The following is a 17,926-nucleotide window of genomic DNA, read 5'->3' on the forward strand; positions in this document are numbered from 1 at the left end:
AACCGTAGGACAAAAATACGAGTTGTCGTTATACAACTGTACGTTCAAGCTTTACTATCAATCAATTATAGTTGCAAATATCTTTACCAAAAACGTTTGTTTTGTCCTTTAAGGCAAGGACGCCGATGCATTCAGTTATGCCACTGAATGATTAAAAAGATAAATATCCACACGCAACGCCACTCACACATGCAACGCCACTCACACACGCAACGCCACTCACACACGCAACGCCACTCACACACGCAACGCCACTCACACACGCAACGCCACTCACACACGCAACGCCACTCACGCACGCAACGCCACTCACGCACGCAACGCCTCTTACACACCCAACGCGACTCACACGCGCAACGCCTCTCACACGCGCAACGCCACTCACACGCGCAACGCCACTCACACGCGCAACGCCACTCACACGCGCAACGCCACTCACACGCGCAACTCACACGTGCAACGCCACTCACACGCGCAACGCCACTCACACACGCAACGCCACTCACGCACGCAACGCCACTCACGCACGCAACGCCACTCACGCACGCAACGCCACTCACACACGCAACACCACTCTCACACGCCCAACGCCTCTCACACGCCCAACGCCACTCACACGCGCAACGCCACTCACACGCGCAACGCCACTCACACGCGCAACGCCACTCACACGCGCAACGCCACTCACACGCGCAACGCCACTCACACGCGCAACGCCACTCACACGCGCAACGCCACTCACACGCGCAACGCAACTCACACGCGCAACGCCACTCACACACGCAACGCCACTCACACGCGCAACGCGACTCACACGCGCAACGTCACTCACACGCGCAACGCCACTCACACACGCAACGCCACTCACGCACGCAACGCCTCTCACACGCGCAACGCCACTCACACGCGCAACGCCACTCACACGCGCAACGCCACTCACACGCGCAACGCCACTCACACGCGCAACGCCACTCACGCGCGCAATGCCACTCATGCACGCAACGCCACTCACGCACGCAACGCCACTCACGCACGCAATGCCACTCACGCAGGCAGCGCCACTCACACACGCAACGCCACTCACACACGCAACGCCACTCACACGCGCAACGCCACTCACACGCGCAACGCGACTCACACACGCAACGCCACTCACACACGCAACGCCACTCACACACGCAACGCCACTCACGCATGCAACGCCACTCACGCACGCCACGCCACGCACGCAACACCACTCACGCACGCAACGCCACTCACGCACGCAACGCCACTCACGCACGCAACGCCACGCACGCCCAACGCCACTCACGCCCAACGCCACTCACACGCGCAACGCCACTCACACGCGCAACGCCAGCAGCAGCATTTCTCCTGCGCCAGGCCACATCAAAGGCTCTGTGCCACTTTCACCCACACAGCAACACTTAGACACGCAACGAATAGAACAGGTACAGCACAGGCAGCAGCAGTGCAAGCTTCCCTCACACACAGAGCAGGTACAGCACAGGCATCAGCAGTGCAAGCTTCCCTCACACACGGAGCAGGTACATCTCAGGCAGCAGCAGTGCAAGCTTCCATCACACATAGAACACGTACAGCACAGGCATCAGCAGTGCAAGCTTCCCTCACACACAGAGCAGGTACAGCACAGGCATCAGCAGTGCAAGCTTCCCTCACACACAGAGCAGGCACAGCACAGGCAGCAGCAGTGCAAGCTTCCCTCACACACAGAGCAGGCACAGCACAGGCAGCAGCAGTGCAAGCTTCTCTACACACGGAGCAGGTACAGCACCAGCAGCAGTGCAAGCTTCCCTCACACACGGAACAGGTACAGCACAGGCAGGAGCAGTGCAAGCTTCCCTCACACACAGAGCAGGTACAGCACAGGCAGCAGCAGTGCAAGCTTCCAACACACATAGAACAGGTACAACACAGGCAGCAGCCGTGCAAGCTTCCAACACACACAGAGCAGGTACAGCACAGGCAGCAGCAGTGCAAGCTTCCCTCACACACGGAGCAGGTACAGCACAAGCAGCAGCAGTGCAAGCTTCCCTCACACATGGAACAGGTACAGCACAGGCAGCAGCAGTGCAAGCTTCCCTCACACATAAAACATGTAAAGCTCAGACAGAAGTTCTGCTTGTTTCTTCTCTCTCACACACACACACACACACACACACACACACACACACACATGCACAGATATAGCACAGGCAGCATCAGTGCAAGCATCCCTTGCATAACCGGTGCAGCACAGGCAGCAGCAGGGTGCGCGCGCACACACACACACACACTCCCCCCACCCCAACACCATCCCCTGCATAGAGAACAGTTACAACACAGGCAGCAGCTGTGCAAGCTTCCCTCACGTCGAATATTCCAGCACTGACAGCAGCACTGCTTGTTTCTCTCACACACCAGGATACAGCACAAACCGTAGCAGACAAGCTTCCATTAGTCTCAGTACAGGAAGAGCCTCCTTCATATTAATAATTATAATCATTATTAATGCAATTATTTTTAAATGAACATTCGTATAGCGTTAACAAACACTACCAAAACAAAATCTCTTGGTGCTATTAAGTCAACAAGGACTACAAGTAGAAAGGGCGTGTTTTATGCACCGCTTGCAGGTTGTCAAAACACATAAATTAAAGGCATTGTCATTTAGAATGCCAGTAGCTCTCAAAATCTCGCAAATACGAGACCTATTGCATTGCAAATGCTTGTTTCATCTGGTCAGTGTTTTAAATAAATACAGAAACGTTTGAACACCGGCTTTATTTTGCTTCCCAGGAGCAGCAGTCTGTTCTTTTTGTCCATTTGTTTCCCTTTCATTGATTTAGATTGCATTTTGTAGCGTCGTGAAAGTGTTTTGTGTGTGCTTTGTGCTCTTTCCTCGTAATTGTTTTCTGTTCTGTGTCTTGGATAAAAGGTAGTTGGCCTACAACCGGTATGTGACAATAGTGGTAAAATCCCCTGGCATAATAGTTTCTCAGTAATACATCTTTTCAATGTCTCAATGTGGCTTCTTTCATCTGATGTGAGCCCGCAAAAGCTGACCTCAGTAGCTCCACAGTTTTTTTTATTTCCATTACATCGCTCAGTTTCTTGCCATATAGATTATTCTGATATTCGATTTTATTCATTTGATTGATTTGGGAAACAAGTTGGAAATGTACCAACGGAGAACGATTCTCATATTTTCAGCCTGTTTCCGATTTTTTTTTTAGGCTATTCAAGGAGTATTTTCTAAAATATATCTTGGTTTCATATTCCCAGGTGTGACAACACGTGTACAACGGGCACACGCAGAATTTCTCCCTAGTGGAAGAATTCTCTGCCAGAGTATAAATCGTGTAACTTCTCCTGTGCTTTTTTCCTCCATGGGGAAAACATTAGAAATTCCCTTTCCTTAATCTCGATCGAGCAGGTTGCATGGCAAGGGGGCGAATGTAGCCGCAAAGTATTTAACGCTAATGTCTTTGTCGTGCCAGAACCTGTAAAATTGACTCGATTATCATAGAGAGACGCGAGTCAGGAAATAAATGAGATGTTTGACTAGCTAATGGGGCACATAGGTTACCACTCAGATCTATAGGTGTATGCGCCTATATAGCTATATATACTCGGTGTAAGTCTCAGCCTCCCCTCTCTGTATGTCTGAATAATCCATACATATATTGAGATTTGAATACTTGCTGCAGAAGTTACATCCATGCCATGTCATTTCCAGTTGCACACAACGCGACAGACACAACATATCTGCAGATGGGCTGGCTGTCTTTGCGCCAACGGCATACTAATGTTTCAAACTATTTGAAAGTTTATTCTCCCAGTACGTCCTGTCTGGTAGCTTAGATCTGCTACACAATTACAACGGCTTTGTTTGTTTTATTTATACAAAAGCAAACCGTTCTTGACTGGATAAAATGCGTACCACAACCGCCCGCGATAATAACGCTTGTCATTTACAGCGCTGTTGTGTTATAGAACTCGTCTGCAAGTAATTGCTGCCTGCTGAGCTCGTCCAGTAGGGTACCATAGGTCTCACATTTGCGAGAGATTAAGCTATTGCCAATGTAAGTGACAATGCCATTTATTTATCTGTATTCAAAACCAACACATAAATCAAAATTTTGTCATTTACAATGCCAATAGCTCTAACTTTTCAAGAGGCGAAACCGTTGCATTGTAAATGCTTGTTTGTTGTTGCTGGTGCTATTAGCCCAGCTGAAATATTAGAAGTGCTGTGGTTCAAAGGACCGCATGGAGAGAATTCTATGTGACTTCTGAGAAGAATATCTTGAGTGGTCTGTGGTATGAGGTCATATTCATTGGCTGCCTTACTGTTCTTGAGAAGGGTCTAGCCTACTGTATGGCGTTTTTAGGAAACATACTGCACACCCATCCCTCCTGCTGGCTGAGGAAATCATTGTCAAACTGTTAGTAGGGGAAAGACCTTGATAGGTTGCGGCACCGGGTCTTTAATCTGGCATGGTCTACAGTTTTCCTCTGGTTAATGCTGTAGGTCATGGCCTTAGCGACCCCTCTCACGGTCCCTGTCTTCCTAGATAGAAATCAAGATGTCCTCCGAGCAAAACAAAAGACTGGCTAATCCTCTTGTGCTGTGGAATGTCCACTAGAACCAGCATGAGCAGGACAGAAGGAACAGGAAACTTCTGGAAACAATAAGACCTTCAACAAGATTGGATCGCCCCTTTCTTTTCTGACAAAGAGTATACGAGAGTTTCTGGACGTAAGTCACTAGGGCGATTAAATGCACCGAAACATACCATTTGGTTGCATCTATTTCATTGCCAATCCATTTCCACGTGGGCTACATTTTTATCCTATTGCTTGACATTTCATTGTAAACAATAGAACGAAAAAATGTGTAAATAATGATATATGCCTAATATTTTCTAGGATAGAGTTAGTGTAAGAGGGTAGGGTGAAGGGCTGGGGCAAAGGGTGAAAACGTTAGAGGTGAAGAACTTAAGGGTGAAGGGCTTTAGGATGAAGAATAAAGGGTGAGAGGTTTAGGGCTGAATGGTAAAGGGTGAAGGCTTTAGGGGTGAAAGGTGATGGGTAACAATTCTAAAGGTGAAGAATTTATGGGAGAATTATTAAGGGGAAGGGTTTAAAGGTTAAGGGTCAAGGGCTTAGGGGTGGAGAGTTTTGGATGGAAGATTTAAAATCTAAATGGTGAATGGTCAACGGTTTGAGCGAAGGGTTTAATGTTGATGGGTTTAGGGGTGAATGCTGAAGTGTTTTAGGGTGAATGGTTATTATTTGGAGTGAAGGGTTAAGGGGTGAATGGTAAAGGGTGACAGATTTAGTGGTGAAGAGTTAGGGTTTAGGGGTAAATGAGGATGTGTTTCAAGGTTAAATGTTTTAGAGTGAAGGATATACAGGTGAAGGATTTAGGGTTGAAGGGTTTAAGGGTGAAGTGTTATGATATGCCTGGCATAGGACTTAAGGGCGAAAGCGTAGGGTGAAGGTGGAGGGATTTAGTGATGGATTGTGAAAAGATAAAGAGTGAAGGGGTTAAGAGTGAAGTGTTTAGGGGTGAATAATTTAATGTAGGATTAGGGGTAAATAAAGAAATGTTTAAATATGAATGGTGTAGGGCGAAAGGATTAAGGATGAAGGAAGAATAAAAGGGTTTGGGGTGAATGTGAAGGGTTTAGGATTCAAGGTTTTAAGGGTAAAGGTTTCATAATGAATAGTGAAGGGTTTAAGGGTAAACCGTTTAGGAGGTGAAGGGAGAAAGGAATTGAGGGGAAGGGTTTAAAGATATAGGGAGTTTAGAGGGTTGGTAAAGGTAACAATATAAAAAATAAAATAAGAGAATGATCAATAAAAAAGGGTATGGTAAAGTTACTTTGTACTTGTACCCACAATGAGTCGATGACAATTAAGTGGTATAATTGGGTTTACCCACAGAACAATGAGGAATTGTAAGAGAGGAAAAAGCTGCAAGGAGATGGTACAGAAACAAATAGCAGGTGCGGAGATGGTCTTTAGCCCAAATTTGCAGAAGAAGGTTCAAAATAAATATCCAGCAGAGGATGTGGTTGACACAGCAGCCAAAGTACAGCAAAGTACAGCAAAGATGATTATGCCAGGCATTGGAAGCAGATGCCAGTATATTGTCATGATACAGTCATTGATGATCGCGTTGTGCTGAGAGAGCCAGGACTTTTCCAAAATCAGTGAAAAGCGTGGAAGCGACATGAGATCATATGTAAGAATCCTGTGATGACCAGGAAGATGCATGTGCAAGGGGATAATATACTGAGTCATGGGACTAAAACTTAGTGAAGTACCATCCTTATTTGTGTTCACTCTTTTTTTAGTAATGTCTCCCCTGTTCTGTGTGATTTATATGTGCTTTATATTTTTAGCCAAGACATTTATCTCTCAATAGTGCCAAGATACCATGGAAACATCTGTGCTTTATACATTGTAAATAACATAACATCAACAGTTTCAACCACTTGGACTTGTGGTTTATTAACTAATGATATGGGGCATACCATTAGTTTTAGCGGCCGTTTTCGGCCGCTAAGTGGCGATAATTCTATCGCTCTATTAGCAAGCTGTTGCTAACTGATGTTGGCGACAGCTTTTAGGCGATAGGGAGCGGTTTGGGGCCCGCTTTGCATGTCAGCGATATTTATCGCTAATGACATGCAAAGTGGGCGTACCCAACCTGTTAGCGACTAAAAGCAGTCGCTAACGTCGCCAAAAACCAACACCTGCTCAGACCAGTTCTTAGCCATGTTATCCAATGGAAGGGCTTGGACATGGCTAAGAACATTTCGTCGCTAATGCGTGAATATCGCTGTATTCTCAGCGATATTCACACATTTCGCCTGATTTTTATCGCTTTTGAGATAAACCTTGCTAATAGCAAGTTCTCAGCGATAAAAATCGGTGATGCGCGGCGATAAAAATATTGCCGCTAACCCTACTTAGTGATAAATATCGCTATTTGTTGGTAATATGCCCCTAAATTCTTGTTGTCCCTGACCCTCAGATTAAAGCAAACTCTTCAAAGCAGAATATTATGAATCTCAATAACCATTAAGTAAATGTAATGTGACATACAATAGTGCCTCCATTCCATTAAAATAAGTTTGGGCACTATGTGGGATAGTCAAAGATAGATAGAAAAAACAAAACTTTCAAAACTGTAACAGTTCCATAAATAATACATGCATAACAGTCAGTTGTCCAGAAATGTAGCCTTTAATAAAAGAGCACGACACACAGCCTCCAATCTACTCTGCAGAGTTTTACCGTTGTCAGGGCTCCTAGATTTATGCGATATGGAGGGCCATATTATGCAACCACGTTATATAAAATATGCAGCAAAAGGCACAGATTATGTGATATGTCGTCTGCCAGTAATATCTTCATCCATGTGACCTAGAAACACGTTTTTTGTGTGAAATCTGGTAATTATGCAAAATATGTGGCAATTGTGGTAAATCCACAATTATGTGGTGAATGCTTCAGGTAAAACCACAATTATGTCGTAAATGCTGCAGCCATCGAATTGCATAGATTTACTGACACTAACCATTGAGCATTATTTTATCAAAAATGAATTTATGAAAGGTAAACAAAGCCTAAACGTTCTAATTTCAATCATTGCTCATTATCAGATTATTTTTGAAGACAACTGCTTTATCTAGCTAACTACCCCAAAGTACATTTGCAATATAAACAATACATATATGTAGCTATATGGCATTTCTACAGTTCGGGTTCGAAACCCTCAAGCTTGGTATCATTGAACCAGGTTTTTACTGTATCTTGTTTGTTGTTCTTGGCAAATTGTAGGAATTATATCTTGGTTGGGTTGAGCCTTAGGCAGGCACTAGACATCCACTTCTGGATGATGTGCAATCAGTGCTTGAGGCATTGTATGGTAGAAGCAGGGGAGACTTTCAAGCAGAGTTGTGTTCCATCGGCATACTGGTGAATCTTAATGCTGTTATCTGTGAATAGAGCCCCAAGTGGCTCCATGTAAAGGTTGAAGATGATCAGAGCCAGCATGGAATACCGGGAGACTCCACAGAAGATAGGGATATTTTGTGACATGGAGATGCCCAAGTAAACAAGCTAGTGTTGGCTGGAAAGCTAGGAGGGGAGCCTGTAAAACACATTGCAGGTGAATCCCATTCAAAACTCGAGGGTGCATAAGAGGGTGGGATGGTCGACGATGTCAAAGGCAGAGAGATCCAGCAATATCAGATGTTTTGCTAATAACGTTGGTCAGTCGCAGCCAGTGCAGGTAAGAGCGGTGAGGCAGGGGATGGGGGGTGAAGTCGACAGATGATGAGGTAAAATAAAATGTAAAAAAAGAAAATCACTTACCTGGAGCTCGCTGCATCGCTGAGTCGGCGATATGGTGAGCGAAAGGTAAATGGTTTTCACATAATTCCATTCCTTAGAGGCTGGCGTCCACAAGGTGGTGATGGCCCGATTGTAACGTGGGAACTCTCTGACTTTTATCCTAAAGCCCGCCCTAGCACTAATGCGACACCTTTGCTATCCAGGCCTAACAATATCCCTCTCCGGGGCCGGTCAAACCTGTTAAGCATTGAGTCTTTGATCTCTGCTGGGAGATATGCTCCACTGTCTCAGGGCCGGCCTAAGGCATGTGCAAGCTGTGCACCTGCACAGGGCCGCCAAACCCCAGGGGCCGCCACGCCAATATATATCCTTAGATACATGTTTGCGTGGCGGCCCCTGGCAGGGATTTGGCGGCCTCGGGCCCTCTACCTACACTCCCTGCTCAGGGCCTCCGTGAGCCTAGAGCCGGCCCTGACTGTCTTATCTTGATGAAAATGATTGACTCTTTGCTGGGCAGGTTTTATGTAATATAGGGGAAAAGAGGGGCTCTGCACCAGCTGATATAGGTACGGAGGTTTTATCCATTGCGCAGTGTTCTGAACTTAGTATTAGTGTTAGAACAACAACGGCACAAGATAATATCTCATCCAATCCCCAAGTTATTGTGCCAGCCCAGCTCGCGGTAATAAACCCTCATTTGTTGGTTTCCGACTACACTAAGTGTGTTGGTTGGAACATTGCTGGGCTTGAGTCCCGCTTGTGCATCCCTGACTGGGTGGATTTTATAGATCAAGGGGATGTTTGGTCCTTTCAAGAAACATGGGCACTTCTGCCGGTGTTCCGGGTGGGGTTTTTAAATTTCAGTAAACCCGCTACAAAAGGACAAAAAGGGCGCCCCGCTGGAGGGCTGACAAAATGGGTTCGCCAATGTGAGGGTGTATGGGCTGAGGAAGTTGCCATAGATAGTCCAGATATATTAATAATTAGGATTAGATCTTCCAAAGGCTTAAATATCCTTTTAGTTAATATTTATGTTAGGGGCCTCCAGGGTGAAAGGGTTTCACCCACCCTTCTCCTCCTGGACGACTTCCTCTCTAGTGTATCTGAAGAGGGGTATAAGGTCGTGTTGGGGGACTTTAATACATGCTTTGAGCCCCTGGGTACTGAAGATGGTTCCCTTACAGAGGAAGAAGATATGTCGTGGGGAATACCACAGCTTGAGTTACCACCGATTGGGAAATGGTCTTGCTCCGCCACATTTATCAAGGCGTTGTGCCTAGATCTGGGCCTGAGAGCAACTAATGGTAGGGTAAGATCAGACAGGAAGGGTAGGCACACATTCAATAACGGCAGACACAGTAGTCGTATCGACTACATTTTAGTCGATGTGCGGCTATGGGTTGCAGTTGTTGACATGGAAATCATGGAACGCCCCGAAAGTGATCATGACCCGCTTGTATTGGCTTTAAGGGATTTTAGCTTTCAAAGACCAAGAGTTGTGAGTCAAACGTAGTCCCAGCTGAGGTTACCCTAAGTACTGATATGAGAAGGGTGCGTTGGCCTAAAATTGCTGTGGTTGAAGGGGCGAGAAAGGAGATTAGAACTTTAGTGTCCAGCTCTTTGGAGCTTTTGAATATTTGTGGGTCGCAGGACGTGATTAATGCAAATCTTACAAGTATACACACAGATCTGTTTCTGGGCCTCAAAAAGCTGTTTATTAAGATTATCCCTAAACAGGTCAGGAGGATGAAGCCTAGAGTAGTCACATGGTATGATGATGAGTGTCGACGGACACAAAGGGACTTGTTTTTAGCAATCAAATCTAAAAACCACGGACGAATTAGGTCCAGTAGAAAAGATTACAATGAAGCTAAACAAAAGGCTAAATCTAAATGGGATGAGGACCGGTGGTTAACTCTGACCGAAGCTTGTGGTTATCGAAATATGCAACAGTTTTGGCACCTTCTAAAATGGGGGAAAGGCCAGGATGATCACCCTAGCCCAGCATCTGTTGGTCAACAACAGTGGGTAAGTTTCTTTGAGGATCAATTCAGGAGTAACAATGTTGTTTTGGTTGATCTCCCATGCTCCGATTCTGAGGATTCACTCACGTTTTCTATTGCCCAGGTTAGAAATATTATGAAAACAATCCCGAGAGGTAAAGCACCTGGCCCCGATTGCATTCCTGCTGATGTATTTCTGCAGGATCAGGATCTTTGGGCCCCGTATATTTTCCATCTGGTAAATGCACTTGCTTCTGGAGCGAAGGTTCCAGATTCCTGGTACGGGGCTGAAATTCTTCCATTTTATAAGAAAGGCGATCGCTCGGTTCCCTCAAACTACCGACCGATCAGCCTCATCGATGCGGTGCAAAAAATAATAGCCTGCCTCGTATTAGGTAGGATCCAGGAATGGATTAATGATTTTGATATCCTCACACCTCTGCAGGCAGGTTTCCGGTCCCATGTGAGCACACTTGACCAAGCATTCTGTTTTGTGCTCCTATATTGGAAGACAGTTGTTTTTGGGAAGGGCAAGCTATACGCAGCCTTTGTGGACCTAAGGTCCGCATTTGACCTCGTTCCTAGGACCAAGCTGTGGGAATGCCTATTGAAATTGGGAATGCCTGTTGCTCTTGTGCGACTCTTAGTGAATTTACATGCCCACACCTTTGCACAAGTACGTTGGGGTAAGCCTGGGGAGGTTACGGATAGATTTCCAGTTGCCAAAGGAGTTAGACAAGGATGTGTTCTGGCCCCTACTTTGTTTTCCCTATTTATTAATGGGGTCACCAATTATTTTGTGAACCACCCCACGGATGCTCCTACACTGGCGGGGATGAAAGTACCTCTGCTCATGTTCGCAGACGACACCCTGTTAATATCTAAGACGAGGCAGGGTCTCCAGCAGGCCCTGTCAAGATTTGAGTTGTTTTGCCGCGAGCATGAGCTGGAGGTTAACCTGTCCAAAAAAAGTTTATGGTGCTGAGAGGACCAACCCCAATTGCTGCCAGGGTTATAATGGGTGGTACCACGCTTGAGCAGACTACGCTATTCACATACTTAGGTGTCACTTTTAGTAAAAACCTTAGTTGGAAACCGCAAGTCGAGCTCCTGGCACTAAAACATGCGCAAATAGGAGGAGCCCTCCTCAAAGAACATAAAAGTTCTTACACCCGGCCAATGTCCCCGTTCATGAAAATCTATGGCACAAAAATGTTGCCCTCTGTTCTATATGGAGCAGAGCTTTGGGGCTACAGTAATCTGGATCCCCTAAAGGTAGCACAAAACAAATTTCTCAGGGCGGCGATTGGATTACCGAAATCCACTCCGCGCATCCCGCTCCTGTATGACTTAGGGTGCCAACCAGTGGAAGACCTAGCGAGATTCCGACCCCTAGCATTTTGGTGGCGACTGTTGACCACCCCAAAGCTACTGCTTTATGCTAAAGCATGTCTGGAGGTAAGGGATTCCCTGGGCTCTGACAATATAGGATGGTTCAAAGGGGTAAGATCTACTCTGTGCGCCATGGGGCTTGGTGAACTATGGCATAACCCTGACTCGGCCACCTTTCCTCCCAAAAAAGAGCTGAGAAATCTATACTGGGATTGGGTTGTTGGCAAAAGACATTCGGAAATAACAGGAAGTCCCCTTACAACGACATTTGTTCTTCTGAAGGATGTCCCTTCTCTTGAAAAGTACTGGGCTGTCATCACCAAGTCCCTGGATCGCAAACTATTCGATCAACTGAGAGTTGGCTCGTTACCACTGAGGTGCCTAACTACATCATGGGGTAAGGGAGGGCCAGAGCACTGCCCACTGTGTATCAGGCAAGGTGAAAGTGTGTGTCATTTTCTCTTTGTATGCCCCCTGTATGTTGCCCCTAGAAAAAAGTGGCTACGCCCATTATGTAGAGGTCTGGGCACTCGTTCAGCATCTACAACCTGTAGAATTCTAAAATCTGATCTATCGCCCTTGATAGTAATAGGAGTTGCAAAATACCATGGTTGGGCTTGGATTCTACGCTTGAGGTTGATTAACTCGCATCAAGGTCCCAGTTAAATAATCTACAAGGTCCGAGTCAGACTGTGATAACCTGTAATAACTGTTTTTTATTATGTTTAACTTTTTAATCTGCAAATGAAGTCATGTATAAATAATTTAATTCTGTCTTAGTTCATGTTTTTAACTTCATACTAAATTATTTTTTAACAACTATGCTTGCACTTTGGAAATTGCGACATAATATTGGATGTGTAGCATGTCTTTTAAGATGAACAATCGAATAAAGACTTTTTTTGACTTGACTTGTAAATGGTTTTCTTTTTTTTCTTTTATTTTCCCTCTTCGTCTTCTGTCAACTTCACCGCCCAGTCCCCATCCCACCATTCTTACCTGCACCGGCTGCTACTGACCTTGTTGTAGTTTGATTAATCTGTCTGATTTAGATTCTGCTTGGCAAGTATTGTGCATTTCTGTTGGGGCAAAGGAAAAGGGGATGACATTTTTGTTTCCCATTTCCCATTTTAGCTTCCATAGCAACATTACCTCTCCACTAAAGAAAAGAAACACTGAACAGAATTGCCCCAAACTTAGCATGACACTAGAAGTTTGTTTACAGGGGTGCCTTTGCTTGGTTTGGTAAACATTTTTTCAATAGTTTTTGAGAAATTACTTTTCGGAACAAATATGCCAGTAGGCCTCGAAGGGTTAACATTTAGAGATATCTGTTCCATTGTTTGCACCACTGGATATCTGGACCAGGGATGGACAAGACTCATCCCCGGAGCTGGAAGCAGTGCTCGGCCAACCATAAAGCATTGCAGCCAACCATTCTCTGCACAGCTTTGGTTGTGGGCAGCTGGAGAAAGTCACTGGGGGAGGATGTTGCGGGGGGGATGCACCTGCAAAGGTGCATCCCCCACTGCTCTTGGCCAATGTCCATGTGCATTGGGATTCATTCTCATTGAGGGTTGGGTGCTAGAGTGAAGACCAGCCACATGTTCAAAGTTGAATGAAGTATAAGAAGCCCACAAATTCTCTGGATGTTAAAATAAAGTTATGTTTAGGATTCTGTATAAGGCTTTAATGTAAGTTTTAAAAACTCACTTATGAAACCACAGTTAAAAAACAGTTATGGTGACAAGTGAAAACTGAAAAGTTACTGAAAAATGCCAATTATGGTTCAGTCCACAAGTCATAACTCACACAACTGCCATGCAAACTATACCACACCAAATTATATGTTCATAACCTATATTTAAGGATGTCACATTGATAGTGTTGGTGTTACTGTGATATGTAATCTCACCTATGGCAATGTTTATGTGGTTTGTAAGTGCATCTGTGACATCAAGTATTAGTGTATAAGCATTGCATTTGATCTGCTAGACATTTTCCACATTAGCCCTCCAATCTTAGCATACAGGGGCATATTCCAAGCAATAGCGATAATTATCCCTATTGCTTGGTTAGAGACAAAAATGTATCGCCGACCTGCGGCGATTTTTATCGCAGATAAGCCTTGGTATTACCAAGGTTTATCGCAAATACAATAAAAATCAGCCGCAATGTATGAATATCGCTGAAAAGTCAGCGATATTCAGGCATTACCGAGCTAATGCTCTTAGCCATGTTATCCACCTCCCATTGGATAACATGGCTAAGAACTGCTCAGGGCAGGTGTTAGCTTTTGGAGATATTCGCGCTTAGCGCAAATATCTCCAAAAGTTGGTAATAGGAGATAGAGATGTTAGCGACTGTTTCCAGTCGCTAACATCTTGACACGCCCACTTTGCATGTCATTAGTGATACATTTCTCTGACATTCAAAGTGGGGCCCAAGATGGGTGCTATCTCCTACTAGCTGTCGTTAACTGGTGTTAGCGACAGCTAGGTAATAGGGAGATAATTTTATCTCCGCTTTCTTGGCTTTTAAAGCCAAAAAAGTGGAGATAAACCCCCTTGATAATATGCCCCTCAGTTCTCAGGCATATTCCACAATGAATATGCATATCTCTTTGGTATGCTTGTAAAGTGGTCCCATTCTCTCCAGGGAAGTATAGCCAACATGATGCAGGAGATCACCATACATAAAGACTCCAAAAGAAGTGGTCGCACTCTTGTGAGTTGTTGAATTTTAGAACCTTATTATTCTTGTTTACCAAACAATCAATGAATGCGCCGATAGTGAGTTCAAACATTTTGCTGGTTTAAACTTCTTCAGGAATCAATGGATGTTGGTAAAATCAGAGCAAGTTCTCCTGGTGCATGGCAGTGAAAGGGAGTGGCTGCATGGACATTTTTTCTCTTTTATCAATCTCCATGCACAACCCTTTTTTTCTACCATCTGGGCCAGTGCATTATGGTAGCTGCAGTCTGCTTTATAGTTTTTCATGGTGGAAACGATAGTGCATTTGGCAATATTTTCTTCATAATAAATGTATTTAGATAAGAGAGAGTACATAATGGCTAACATTTTGTTATTTGAGTTTGCCGATTACAAACAAAAGTTGTCACACATTTTGACCAATTCACGAGGTTCAAAATGTAGTTCATGCAGAACCCTTTTGAGCTCATTTCCATTTCAGCTGGTTTCAATTGCACAACATTAGGTGTGTGATAAATTGTCTGCATTTTCTGTGTATGGGAACAATATACCTCATCCTTGAATCGCGTGGTGTGCAGAAAAGATATGCATGCATTTTTCTTTGCTTTACCTTGAGGAGGGAGCAAAACTGGACGATAGATGGGACTGCAATGAAAATACAGAGGATGTGATATTCAAGATTATCTGTACAGAGACTCATGCTAACCTGCATTTTTGTAATATGTGCAGGTGCTTTTGCTTGGGACATCTTTCTCTTCCTTCATCTGCAGCTCATTAATATCAGCTGACAATGATCAAGGTAGCTCCGGACCTAAGTGTGTTATGATTTTGTTTGAGAGAATAGGAAGGTAAAAGGATCCTAGTGCACTCTGTCAAGTTTTATCTCTGTATTTTGCCACTCCTGACATAACACTGCTACTTATACACTACAACAGCCTATTAGACTCTCATTGCCCACTCTCACTGTAACGGTTTTATTGCTGTAACTTCTTTCTCAGCCTTATTTCTTGTCATTATGAGTAAAGTTGGCTCAGAGACCTTTCCATTAGATATTGGCAGTCGTACAAGGTCTATTGCAAAGATACAGGGCTTGTGGAACGCGAAATTCATCCAGCGATAGTTCCTTAACCCGTGGAGAGTCCTTTATTTTAAATAGCAATTGCGAGGTTTTAGTAATGTCCTTCATTGCTGTTTTAAATTCATAAAGTGCTCCCTGGAACATATTATCCAGTTAATTCACTCAAATAGAAGGCGTGCACAGATAGTCTAATGAATGCATTCTGACTAACAAGTCCCACTTTGCTATGGAGTTCTTAGACTTGTCAAGTAATTATTGTAACGGATTCCTTGTGCTTGCTTGTGATCAAGGCAGAGGATGGAATAATTGCTGAATGCAATTGCAATCTTAATATAGCACTAGGCCTTCAGAGGTAGTCTTTGGTTTTATGGGGGTTTTGTGGGCCATCCACTGTCATTCTTGTGATTCTTCTACTGCCACGCCTCCTAGGTGCTTTTGGCATGGTTTGTCCTCTATTGTTCCCATGGGACCTCGACAGTTGTGGTCCTCAATGCTCTGGGGCTCAGCCAGAGCAGATGCCAGCCATTTCCACAAGGTGGGTAGCCAGATGATATGACTGATCACTAAGTCCTCATTTGATGGTAATCCACTATTTTGATGGTATGGATCTTGCCGACCAGTATGCAAACAATTTTTGTTGTGTGTCGAGTGGTTCACATTTTTCCCGATTGACAGTTGCTCCCCGTTCTTAGGCTGTTCTATGGTAACTTGGGTACCTTTTGACTTTTCAGTCTTTCAAGACAGCTTAGCCTAGATTTGGGCTTTCAGACCCCCTGGTTCCTTTTGTGTTTTCTACAGATGCCCTGAGTGCCAGCACACAGGCACAGAGCTAGAGAGAGCATGATTTCATTCCAGGGCACAGTGCAGGGGTCACAAGGCCTCAAAACATGACTTGGTAGCGCACATCTTTCCATGGTCTGCAGCAGGCTACTTCTGTTCTCCCTGTCTTAGCCACTCACAGTCTCCTTCCTTTCTAGTACTGAGAGGAGGGGGTCCCAGCGTGAGAATGATGTCTTAAAAATTCAAACAATTAATTACACCAACATTAGATACATCCACATTGTTTTATTCACAATGGGATTCGGTATATCAAATATACACAGGAACAAATCAATATATACAGTTGGTTGTACAGTGCCCCAAGTAGAGAAGGGGGATGGGGGGGAGAGGGTTGGTGGTAAGTGATAGGTGGGGATGAAGTGATGGAAAGGTAGCGTGACAGTAAAATCAATAAATCACAGACACTGTATTGGATGAATCATATACAGTACAGTGGACCAATGGTTCATGACATTTAATCAGAAGATCATACTTCACATAAAACCATGAATGGGACAGATGGTGGTGTGAAGTTGATAATCAATTGAGTAGTTGTCGACGTTTCGACCCTCTAAGAATTGCAGGGATTAGTAGAACCCTTGCCGCGCGGTCTTCATCAGGACAAAAAGGTGGGGCAGGCAACCTAATTCGGTGTATAAAAATATTGAATCAAATTTCAAAACAATGGGACATACCTCTTGTTATAAGTACCATTATAAGCACACACATTTACGCAAGTGGTAGAATACATAATGATGATTACTTAAATATCGGGGACCATTGAGTGTCACATTTAGATTTATATAAACAAAAATAATAAGATTCATAAATGAGTTCACAGTGGGGCCAGGCCCATCTGAAAGAGCGTTAGGAGCCGAAGGAATGGACCGGAGGGAAGGTGACTATGGCGCTCACAACAAGAAAGTAAAGGATGGTGAAATACCTGTTTTTAGGGGAGCGTGGTCATAAAGCCACCATTATACTTGATCCAGTCGAAAGACAATTTGGGTCTGAAATGCAACACGTGGTATAACTACTCAATTGATTATCAACTTCACCCCACCATCTGTCCCATTCATGGTTTTATGTGAAGTATGATCTTCTGATTAAATGTCACGAACCATTGGTCCACTGTACTGTATATGATTCATCCAATACAGTGTCTGTGATTTATTGATTTTACTGTCACGCTACCTTTCCATCACTTCATCCCCACCTATCACTTACCACCAACCCTCTCCCCCCCCCATCCCCCTTCTCTCCTTGGGGCACTGTACACCCAACTGTATATATTGATTTGTTCCTGTGTATATTTTATATACCGAATCCCATTGTGAATAAAACAATGTGTATGTATCTAATGTTGGTGTAATTAATTGTTTGAATTTTTAAGACATCATTCTCACGCTGGGACCCCCTCCTCTCAGTACTTATTGAACCCAGGTCCCAGCGACCATGTTTGGGTAAACCCCCCCTCTATACTCTCCTTCCTTTCTAGGCAGCCTTTGCTTTCCAGTACACTTTCTCAGTTTTCAGGCAACTCTTTCCT

The 17,926-nt window shown here is 44.5% G+C and overlaps 1 protein-coding gene across 1 annotated transcript in view; it reads right to left on the minus strand.

The window, feature by feature from the left end:
* Nucleotides 1–17,926, minus strand: part of SCOC (short coiled-coil protein) — a 163,027-nt gene that overhangs the window by 123,531 nt on the left and 21,570 nt on the right. The gene's annotated exons all lie outside the window — the stretch shown is intronic.

The sequence above is a fragment of the Lissotriton helveticus genome, chromosome 2_1 (genome assembly GCF_964261635.1).
Source record: "Lissotriton helveticus chromosome 2_1, aLisHel1.1, whole genome shotgun sequence".
Classification (NCBI taxonomy): Eukaryota; Metazoa; Chordata; class Amphibia; order Caudata; family Salamandridae; genus Lissotriton; species Lissotriton helveticus.